Source organism: Nicotiana tomentosiformis, chromosome 3 (genome assembly GCF_000390325.3).
Source record: "Nicotiana tomentosiformis chromosome 3, ASM39032v3, whole genome shotgun sequence".
Classification (NCBI taxonomy): domain Eukaryota; kingdom Viridiplantae; phylum Streptophyta; class Magnoliopsida; order Solanales; family Solanaceae; genus Nicotiana; species Nicotiana tomentosiformis.
This window is the reverse complement of record NC_090814.1, coordinates 119,525,127-119,537,069: the sequence shown is the minus strand read 5'-3', so window position 1 is coordinate 119,537,069 and position 11,943 is coordinate 119,525,127. Positions and strand designations below refer to the sequence as shown.

The window sequence follows — 11,943 nt, the reverse complement described above, 5'->3', positions numbered from 1 at the left end:
GCAACACCAACCATGTAGAACCTCAAATCATCTGCAAATCTCGCATTCACCCTCATGATGGTTAAGATAACTCCGCAAGCAGTCCAAACTCAAATTTCAATACATATAATTCACTTGTAAAGGAGAACTTTCTACAAAAACAACATAGGGACCGCACAACCCCAGGACACCAGCGGAGGTAACCCGTCTGCTTTGCCTCAAGCTGACATCTCTCTATACTCTTCCATGGTCATAACTATTATGCAATCACTTAATCTTCCTATGTCTGAACTAATACCACGTCATGAAATCTACTGCACTCCACAACTAAACCACATGAGAGGTCCTTTAACACACCCATAACTTGAGGCTATATGCCAAATCAAGATAGAAATCAAACACCCAATAGTTCTTGTTACATCTCAAGTAAACTCTTCTCGTCACATTCGAACAATCTGAACACATCTTGCAGTCACATCTTACTCACCACGTAGTCATCCAATCACAAATTCCACTAATAGGGACACCAGCAGACATATAAGTCCCAAAAGCACATGCGCACACAACTAAAATCTCCGTGCTCAAGCTACCGTTAAAACCCGGCCTCATGTCCTCCAGAGTGGCCTATCATCAACACGCCAAAATCACATCTCGCACCTCAACCATGGATTCACAAGCCATCATTGCACAGTTGATACCGAGCACTCATGTGCACATACGAATACGTGGAAGGAATTAAAGGGTTACGCTTCAAGCTGAATCAATGTCGCACGATAAGGAAAGAAAGATGGAAAGTATATCCTAAATGTCCTGTAGCCTCTCGATGATAGGTATGGACGTCATCATACCGATCCGCAAGACTCTACTAGACATTTGCTCATGACTTGTAGAACCTATAAACCTAGAGCTCTAATACCACCTTGTCACGACCCCAAATCCACTAGTCGTGATGGGACCTAACCCAACACACTGGGTAAGCCAACTAGTAACTATCCAATTCTAATTATACTAATAAGACAAATAAACAATAGTAATTTACTGAATTTTATACATTTTCCAAGGACTGGTAGTACAAATCATGAGCTTCTAAGAATAGAGTTTACAAACATGAAATGAAATAAATACATAGTCTATTTGAAAAGTACTTAAACAGGGCTTTATAGATCTAAGGCTACCACGAACAAGAGGCAGCTACAACCGGGACGCAAGTACATCTTCAATCCAGCTCCCATCGAACACAACAATATCAGCAGCGAACATCTACACACAAGGTGCAGAAGTATAGTATGAGAACAACTGAACCCAAGCGCTATAATCTGCAAGGACAACTCATGTGCTGTACAGACAACTCACGTGCCATAATATAAATATTTGGATCCGCACGGACAACTCACGTGCTGCACGGACAACTCATGTGCTATAGTATCAATATCTGGATCCGCACGGAAAACTCACGTATTGCACGGACAACTTACGTGCTATAGTATAAATATTGTCACAAACAGGCCCCCGGCCTCACTCAGTCATCAATCTCTCCAGTCTCACTCACGGGCTCACAATATCATGAAACTAGCCCGACAATAATGATATGATGTTTCAATAAATAACAACTGAGACTGGGATATGATATGAATGCATGAATATGCCTGAGTACGAAAAATCAATGAAATCAGTGAAATGACAGCAAGAAATCACCACTATGGGGTCCTAGCAGTATCATCATAAAGCCTATCATGATATCTAGCATGATTGACAGCTCAATTATTTTATCTTTGCACATAGAAGCAACAGAGTCCCAATGCACATGGTGCACTCCCACACGCACTTCACTTAGCATGTGCGTCACCTCAATACCAATCACATAACACGTACTTCGGGATTTCATACCCTCAACACTAAGTTTAGAAAATTTACTTACCTCGAACAAGCCAATTCCAACATCAAGCAAGCCAAGCAATGCTCCAACATGCCATCCCGCACGTTCTAACCTCTGAACGGCTCAAAACTAACCAAAAACAACTCAAATGCATCAAACAATGCTAAAGGGAACCAATCTCGATCGAAATAGATCAAATCTTGAATCAAAAGCCCAAAATCGGCCAAAAGCCCAACTCGGGCCCGTACCTCGGAACCCGACAAAATTTACAAAATTCATCAACCCATTCAATTACGAGTCCAACTTTACTAGTTTCACTTAAATCCAACTCCAATTCGATGTTCAAAACTCAAAATTTCACATCATGAAACTTTATGCCAAAACCCCCAATTTCGTCTTTAAAATTCACAATCCAATTACCAAAAACGAAGATATATTAATGAAATATAACCAAAATCGAGTAGAGAACACTTACCCCAATTCATATGGTGAAAATTGCTTCAAGAATCGCCTCAATCCGAGCTCCAGATCTCCCTAAATGAAGAAAGAACCAAAACCCTCGATAATATAGTTTCTGCCCAGCGATTCCGCATTTGCGGACAATTTGTCGCATCTATGACCATCGCTTTTTCTATAAACTTCGTGTCTGTAAAAACAATAGACCTAGCAAATCCCTCGCACCTGCGGTCTTTAAGCCGCTTCTGCGATCGAACTTCTGCAGACTTGAACCGCATCTACGATTACGCAGGTGCGTCCAAGCACCCATACCAGCGATGCTCACGCCCAGCTCCCCTTCATGCTTCTGCAACTCCTCTGTCGCTTCTGCGACCATGGCACCTGCACAAACCAGCCACAGGTGCGATCACTCCAGAAATAGCAGCTTAGCAAAAATCCAAAAATACAATGAAATGATCTGAACCTAGTCCGAAACTCACCCGAGCACCTCGGGACCCCGTCCGAACATGACAACAAGTTCAATAACACAATACGGACCTACTCGAGGCCTCAAAACACACATAACAAAATCTAAATGATGAATCACACCTCAAATCGAAATCTATGAACTTTGAACTTCAAACTTCCACAACCGATGCGGAAACCTATCAAATCACGTCTGATTGACGTCAAACTTTGCACACAAGTCCCAAATGACAAAACGAAGCTATTCCAATTCCTAGAATCACAATCCAAGTCCGATATCAAAAAGTCCACTCCTGGTCAAACTTTTCAAAAATTCAACTTTTGTCATTTCAAGCCAAATTCCACTACGGACCTCCAAATCACAATTCGGACGCGCTCCTAAGTCCAAAATCATCCAACAGACCTACCGGAACCATCAAAACTCCGTTCCAGGTTCAAATTTACAAAAATTCAAACTTAGTCAACTCTCCCACTTTAAAGCTTCAACAATGAAATCCATTCTTCCAATTCAATTTTGAATAACCTGAAAAATCAAAACCGACGATTCACATAGGTCATAATACATCATACGGAGCTACTCATCCCCGTAAACTATCGAGCGAAGTGCAAATACTCAAAACGACTAGTTGGGTCGTTACTCAGGGACATGATAATCTTATTTCATTCATCATATACTTGTATACTTGCTTTATTGCTTCTGTATGATATGTTTGGTTCGGGCCTGTGGCTATGTTGAGCGGATTATGTTATTGGCATGTGAGTTATCCGTGCGGATCCATGTATTGATATTATTGGCACGTGATTTGTCTGTGATGCACGTGAGTTGTGTTTACGGATCCATATATTGATAATATTGACACGATAGTTATCTGTGTCGCACGTGAGTTGTTCGTGCAGTGTGTGGAACTTTTATTTTCTTGATCATTTATCTGGTTTACTTGTTTCCTTCATCTACATTCCATAATACTGTTTCAGCATGGTATTTGAGAAATAGTGCACATGCACACATGAATATTCTTCTCACGAAGCCTTATGAGTTAGTTTTAAATATTGTGTTGTGCTGGTCTAAAGAGGTAGAATTACACTGAAATAACTAGTATCCTCAATAATTTAAGCTTCTCTTACGTTGCCTTATTTGTTTGCGATACTTATTGAGTTAGTTGTACTCACACTATACCATGCACTTCATGTCCAGATCCAGGCATTTTCGGGCATAGAGGTTGTTGATCGTGGAGTTTTACCTATTCGGAGATTATCGAGGTAGCTGCTTTGGTGTCCGCAGACCTTGACTCTCCTACCATATCTCTTAGTTTTTGATTATTCTGTTATACTTTCTTAGACAGTGTATTCGACTGTTTTACTGTATAGATGATCATGTACTCAGTGACACTCAGATTTTGGAAAAAACTTTTGTATGAGTTGAGGCGTTTTCATCTAGTTTTATGCGACTTTCACTTAGTTAAACTTGTTTTGATAAGTTTTGGTATGTGTGAGTTATCAGCATGCCTAATATCATGATAAGTGCCATCATGACAAGTTGAGATTTTGGTCGTGACAATATAGTTATCCAAAAATTATATCATGATGTTTCAAAGAGTTATTCAACAAATGTACCAAAGACAAAAAATAGTTGATGCTAACAATGATTACTAATGTTCATTCACTCTATCTCCATTGTTACTGTTGGGAATAAACCCCTTACAGAAATAATATTGACAGTAATAAAAGTGGAATAATAACATAGCACCGAGATACGGTAATTAACAAGAATAAAAGAATGACAACGACACCAAGAGTTTTATGTGGAAAACCCTTTTGAATAAGGGAAAAAACCACGTACCCGAGACGAGCAACTGATATCACTATTGCAAGGAATTTTACACTTTGTAAGTTCGAGTAAAATACTCCAAAGACCACTACAACACATACCCTCTTTTGATATTCCCACCTCACTATAATATCGCTCACTCTCTATTTTTCTCACAGACTATTTTCTTATACCTTGTATGTGAAGCTTCACTCTTTCTTTCTCTCTTTGTTGGTGTGTAGAAATGTGAGCTAAAGCTCTCCTTTTATAGTCGAAGCCTCACTCTCTAAAGCCTACTATATTTGACAATTTGCACACACTTTTCCTTCTTTTTCTTCAATGTTGACAATTCAACAGAGTTGGCTACAAAACAAAATAAATTCAACAAAGTTGGATATCAAACCAAAGAAATTCAACAAAGTTGGCTACTAAACCAAAGAAATTCTCAGCCAAATATTTTCCTTAGGCACATGCCTATTACTTTGGCTTTTGAATGAGATGGACCTCATCAATCTCCCCCTCCAGTCTTGTTTATCAAGAGGAGGTAGCACTGTCTTCTAGTTTGAGTGCATGCCGACAAGTTCTTTGCATAGCTCTAACTTGTGTGAATTTTGTTCAACATATCAGTAGGATTTTCACTCATGTGAATCTTTTTGACCTGTAAAGATTCGTTCTCCTCCTACTCACAAATCCAATGATATCCCACATCTATATGCTTTGTTCTTGCATGGTACATGGAGTTCTTGCTCAAGTCTATTGCACTTTTTACTGTCACAATAGAAGACATACTCTTTTTTATGCAATTCCAGCTCTTGAAGAAACCGTTTGAGCCATACCATCTCTTTGCTAGCTTATGTAGCGGCAATGTACTCTGCTTTAGTTGTTGAAAGTGCAACACACTTCTGCAATTTAGACTGACATTATATAGCTCCCCCCTGAAAAAGTAAATAGATATCCAGTAGTGGATTTTATCAGTATCACCGGCCATATCAGCATCCGTGCATCCCTTCAAGATTGGATCAGATCCTCCAAAACACAAGTAATCTCCTATAGTACCTTTTAGGTACCTGAGTATCCACTACTTCTTTCCAATGTTCCTTTCTGGGATTTTCACGGAATTTGCTAACAACACCAACTGCATGAGCAATATCAGGTCTAGTGCATACCATTGCATATATCAAACTTCCGACTGTTGAAGAATAAAGAACTCTATCCATGTTCCCTTTCTCCTCCATTATTGTAGGACACATCTTCTTGCTCAACATTAGATGACTAGTAATAGGTGTGCTGACTGGCTTAGCATTCTTCATGTTGAAGCGTGCTGGTACACATTCAATGTACTTCTCCTGGGACAGCCACAACTTTCTGCTTGTTCGCTCTCGAACTATCTTCATACCAAGAATTTGTTGTGCTGGGCCCAAGTCCTTCATATCAAATGACTTGGACAAATCTCCCTTCAACTTTGCGATCAACCCCTTGTCTTTTCCTATAATTAACATGTCATCCACATACGAAAACAATATAATAAAGTTATTCTCAGAAAATCTTTTGAAGTATACACATGGATCAGAATAGGTCTTTATGTATGTTTGACTTTTCATGAATGAGTCAAACTTCATGTACCACTGTCTTGGTGCCTGCTTCAATCCATAAAGACTCTTATTCAATTTGCACACCATGTGTTTCTTTCCAGCTACTTCAAATCCTTCTGGCTGCTCCATATAAATCTCCTCTTCCAAATCTCCATGAAGAAATGCAATTTTCACATCCAATTGCTCCACTTCAAGATCTAGGCTAGCTACTAAGCTCAAAATTGTTCAAATAGAAGTCATTTTGACAACATGTGAGAAAATTTTGTCAAAATCAATACCTTTCTTCTGTTTAAAGCCTTTTACCACCAATCGAGCTTTGTATCTGACCAACTTGCCATTTCCATCTTTCTTGAGTTTAAAGACCCATTTGCATTTGAGTGGTCTTTTTCCCTTTGGAAGTTCAACCAGCTTGTACGTGCCATTTTCTATAGAGATTCTGTCTCCTCTTGCATGACTTTCATCCACTAGTTCTTTTCTGAATAAGACAACACCTCCTTAAGACTATCTGGCTCCACTTCATCACTGATAAGGACATACTCTGCGGAAGGGTACCTGCATGACTCTACCTTTGGCCTCTCTAATCTTCTTAAAGGTTGAGGTTGTTCTTCTTCCTGAGTGGGGTACTCCACTTGCTCTACATCATCATCAAGTTGCTCCCCCTGCTCAATAACCTCACCGGGTTGCTCCCCCTACTCGACAACCTCGTTGGTCGTGCTTTCTGCACTTGTGGGATTGTTAGAAGTAGAAAGAATAGTAACAAGGTTTGGAATTTTACCATTCTTGGCCTTCTCTGGCATATCATCAGCAGTTCCAACTTCACTTTCTTGGAAGACTACATCTCTGTTTCTAATGACCTTTTTCTTTACAAGATCCCACAATCTGTATCCGAACTCTTCAGCTCCATATCCGATGAATATGCAGGGAATAGATTTATCATCCATCTTTGTTCTCTGCTCCTTTGGTACATGTGCAAAAGCTCTACATTCGAACACCTTCAGATGCGAGTAGGACACCTCCTTGTTGGTCCAAACTCTCTCTGGGATGTCAAAGGCCAACAGAACTTATGGACTCATATTGATCAGGTAATAGGCTGTATGAACTGCTTGACCCTAGAATGACTTAGGCAGTTTAGCCATTCTGAGCATGCTTCTCGCCTTTTCCACAATGGTGCGGTTCATCCTTTTGGCTACGACATTATGTTGTGGGGTTCCAGGAACTGTCTTTTCATGTCTTATCCCATGGCTCGAACAGTACTCTTCAAATTCCCTTGAAGTGTACTCACCTCAATTGTCACTTCGGAGACGCTTTAGATTTTGGCCAGTCTCCCTTTCCACCAGAGCATGAAACTTCTGGAAAACTTGAAACATCTGATCTTTAGTTTTCAAAATATAAACCCATAATTTTCGTGAAGCATCATCAATAAAAGTAACAAAATATTTGTTACCGCCCATCAATTCAATTTCCACTGGACCACAAACATCAGAATATACCAAATCAAGTATATTCAATTTTCTTTCAGACGATGTCTGAAATGAGACTCTATGCTGCTTACCAAATAAACAGTAGTCACAAGGTTTTACCGTTGTACCTTTGGCATAAGAAATGAGTGATTTCCTGGCAAGAATCTGCAATCCCTTTTCGCTCATATGACCCATCCTTTTGTTCCATAATTCTACAGAAATCTCATCTTGTGCCGCGTTCAATTCACCTTAGCATATTTCTGCATTTGTCTTATACATCGTGCCACGAGCAACTCCCTTTGCAATCACCAATGATCCCTTGGTGAGTCTCCAATTTTTATTTGCAAAATATTTCTCATATCCATCTCGGTCTAAAGCAATTCCCAAGATCAAGTTCATCCGCAAATCATGTACATGTCGTACATCTTTTAGAACCAATGTGCATCCGACATTTATCTTGATACAAATGTCACCAATACCCCGAATCTTTGAGCAACTCGTGTTACCCATTCTCATAGTGCCGAAATCACCTACTATATATCTGAAAAAAGATTTCTTACCGGTGTGGCATGGTAAGATGTTGCTGTATCAACCACCCATTCTGACTCTGGACCTGATAAGTGCATGCATTCCTCTTCCTCGTTTATAAAGAGGACAGCATTATCATTGTTTGACACCATGGCGGTTATGTTATCGATATTCTTCTGTCCACTAGTTTCACCTTTGCCCTTCATTAGATTTGGTCAATCTTTTTTGAAGTGACCCAGTTGATCACAATTGTAGCAATTTTTGGCTCTTGATTTGGATCGATTCTTAGACTTCCCACAAGCTCGGGATCTACCATAGTTGCTCGAACTCCTTTAATAACTCCTGCCTCTGCCTTCTGCGATTAGATCCTGTCCTTGATTTTCAGGCTTCTTTCTCATCTTCTCATTGAGTAGAAGAGCCGATGTGACATCTTTCAACTCAATGGTAGTCTTACCGTGCAGGATGGTTGTTGCTAGATTATCGTACGAAGATGGCAACGAGTTCAACAGCAAGATGGCTCTATCTTCTTCCTCGATTTTTACTCCGAGATTGGCGAGCTATGTGATTAGTCCGTTAAACATATTTAAATGTGACAAAAATTTGTACCTTCACCCATGTGTAGGGTGTATAGTTTCTTCTTCATGTACAATTTATTTGTTAGCATTTTGGACATGTATAGACTTTCCGACCTTGTCCAAATGCCACATTCAGTGTCTTCATCAATGATGTTATTTAGTACATCATCTGATAAGTTCAACCTGATTGTACTAGTAGCCCTTTCATCCAAGTCAGCCCAATCCTCAGCTTTCATGGTATCAGGCTTCTTGGCATTAGCATCTAGTACCTTGTGTAATCCTTGTTGGATGAGCAGATCCCTCATCCTTTTTTGCCATGTTGAGAAACCGCTATCTCCATTAAATTTTGCTATCTCATACTTTACTTCGGACATTTTTGTTTTTCACCGAGTATAGTACTATCGACAGTGAATAATATTTCTCTGAACGAGCAGAACCTGTGCTCTGATACCCGTTATTGGGAATAAACCCCCTACAGAAATAATATTCAAAATAATAAAAGCGGAATAATAACGTAGTACCGAGATACGATAATTAACAAGAATAAAAGAGTGACAACGACACCAAGATTTTTACGTGGAAAACCTTTTGAATAAGGGAAAAAACCACGACCCCGAGATGAGCAACTGATATCACTATAGCAAGAAATTTTACACTTTATAGGTACGAGTATAATACTCCAAAGACCACTACAATACTCAAAAGAAATAATTCTCTTTTGATATTCTCACCTCACTACAATATTGCTTACTCTCTATTTTTCTCACAGACTATTTTCTTATACCTTGTCTGTAAAACCTCACTCTTTCTTTCTCTCTTTGTTGGTGGGTAGAAATGAGCTTTTCCTTCTTTTTCTTCAATGTTGACAATTCAACGAAGTTATCTACCAAACCAAAGAAATTCAACAAAGTTGGCTATCAAACCAAAGAAATTCTCATCCAAATATTTTCCTTAGGCACATGCCTATTACTTTGGCTTTTGAATGAGATGGACCCCATTAGTTACTTCCATCAAAAGATCTTCTCGGCCTAATTGGTGACGGAGCGCCGTTTCCTAAATTGTGTGCCTGCAACAAAATATTTATCATATTAGCTACTCCAATAGTTATGATTTTTACTGTTTGTGTCACGATAAATCCATAAGCAAACCATATTGTATTGTGTCCAGATTTTAGGACGGCTGCAATTTAATACCATTGGTTCAGTTGCAGGAGCTTTCTCATAAGAACTAGACATCATCATTGATAAAGATGCACAAAACAAGTATTCTTCCAATTTGCACAACCAATAGCACACAAAAAACAACAGCACGTCTTCTTGAGCAAGGACCACAGATTTCAAAATCCTACCAACCCCAAACCATTAGAGTAACAAATGCGAAACTTAGTTTTCTATTGTCTCATACTATCTCTCAACAATTCGACGAAAGAGGGGGAATCATGATTTTCAAAGCAACATCACACTTAAATCTATTATATAAAGAAAAAATAAGTACTTGTACCTGTGGAGGAGTTGGAAATAAATGAACAAACTCCTCAGGGTTATTCCCGATATTCATTCGATATAAGCTTGTTAGCGCACTTAATTGTGATCTCATATCCTGACATCTCTTGCTGCCATTGTAGAGGTAGAGCGCTAGCACTAGATGAATTCATACCGAAACTACCAACTCGCCTTGATGTTTGCTTGAACGCCATAGTTGGAACTACACCCAAGCCTAACCCTCGAACATGGCCAGGGTGCTCGGGACCAAAGACTACACCAAGCGCATCATTAGGTGAAGTTTCTGCAAGAGTTTCTGGTCTTTGACTTCGAATTTCTTCAATTTTCTCCTACACGAAAGACAAAAAATAATTATAAAAGGAGAATGTATATTAATCTCTAGCTACAAGAAATATGATCATCTCTCGTACCAGGATATATTTGTTCTCAAATGGACAAAAACCAAATAGAATTTTGTGCAAGAACAATCCTATTCCTGCCACTGTATTCTTTTTCTCTGAGCCAGGAAAACGAGCTACTAGTAGGAACTGCTTATTGATAAAAAAGAGTAAGAGAATGACTCTTCCTTTGCTATATCAGAGATAAAGAACAAGAAAAATAAAGTTATGACAATGGAGAAGCAAAATTAGCAAACAAATTTCCTTAACCATTTTTTCCCAGAACAGAGCATACAAAACCCAAAAAGAACCAATACAGCTGTATTTATGGTGCGTAAATGAATATTATTTATATCATAACTAATTATAGAATACCACGATATACTAAAGGCTGCATATTTGACCCCTGACAACTACAAATTTTCTACTACTACTGCTAAAGAACATTAACTTTAAAATATACTTCTAAACAGACATAAAGCTCAAGAGCTTAAAACAAACATTTTAACTAACAAACACCCGAACCAATTCAAATCTTTGGTAAGAAATATAGTCAACTAATACTTACCCCAATCTCCCTAGTCTCATCATTCACATATCTGCCATCTTTCCTCCTATGAGTCTCAGTCCACAATTTGCCTCGATCAATTTTATGTCACGACCCCAATTTTCCGCTGTAGGATGTCGTGATAGCACCTAGTCTCTAATACTAGGTAACCCTAACCTACTAGCAGAATTTAACTGAGAATTTATAAAAACCTTCAAATGACTCAACAACTATCATATAAAGAAACTCTGTAACTCAACAGAACACAACTCCCCCAAAATTTGGCGAATATAAGTCACAAGTTCTACAAGAAAGTACTAAACATCCCTGTACAACAGTGTCTATAAAATGGAAAGAAAATGAAATGGACTAGATAGATGGTGACTACGAGGCCTGCGGACGCCGGCAGATGTACCTTGAAGTCTCCGAATCTGAACTCAACTCACAGGTGCCTGGACTAGTAAGAGGTACCTGGATCGGCACAAATAGATATGCAGAAGTGTAGCATGAGTACACCACAACGGTACCCAATAAGTGTCAAGTCTAACCTCGGTAGAGTAGTGATGAGGTCAGGTCAAGGCCCTACCGGAATAAATAAGAAAACTGAACAAGTATATGACAGTGTATTCAGAGGCGGATCCAGAATTTAGAGGTTCTGGGTGCCAAAAATTTTGAACGTAGTCATATTACAATTTACATTGTCTAATAGGATATAAATTTAATCGGTTTGGTCTATTTGGGTTTCGATTCGGATTATTCATCTTTGGAGTTAATATAAA

General features: G+C 39.0%; 1 long non-coding RNA gene across 1 annotated transcript; it reads right to left on the bottom strand.

The window, feature by feature from the left end:
- Positions 1 to 9,419: 9,419 nt before the first annotated feature.
- LOC104103952 (uncharacterized) lies at positions 9,420 to 11,016 on the bottom strand. Its single transcript, XR_688026.4, has 3 exons — positions 10,651 to 11,016; positions 10,239 to 10,569; positions 9,420 to 9,804 (listed from the first exon to the last, which is right to left on the bottom strand). It is a non-coding gene; the product is annotated as an uncharacterized lncRNA (long non-coding RNA).
- Positions 11,017 to 11,943: the final 927 nt, after the last annotated feature.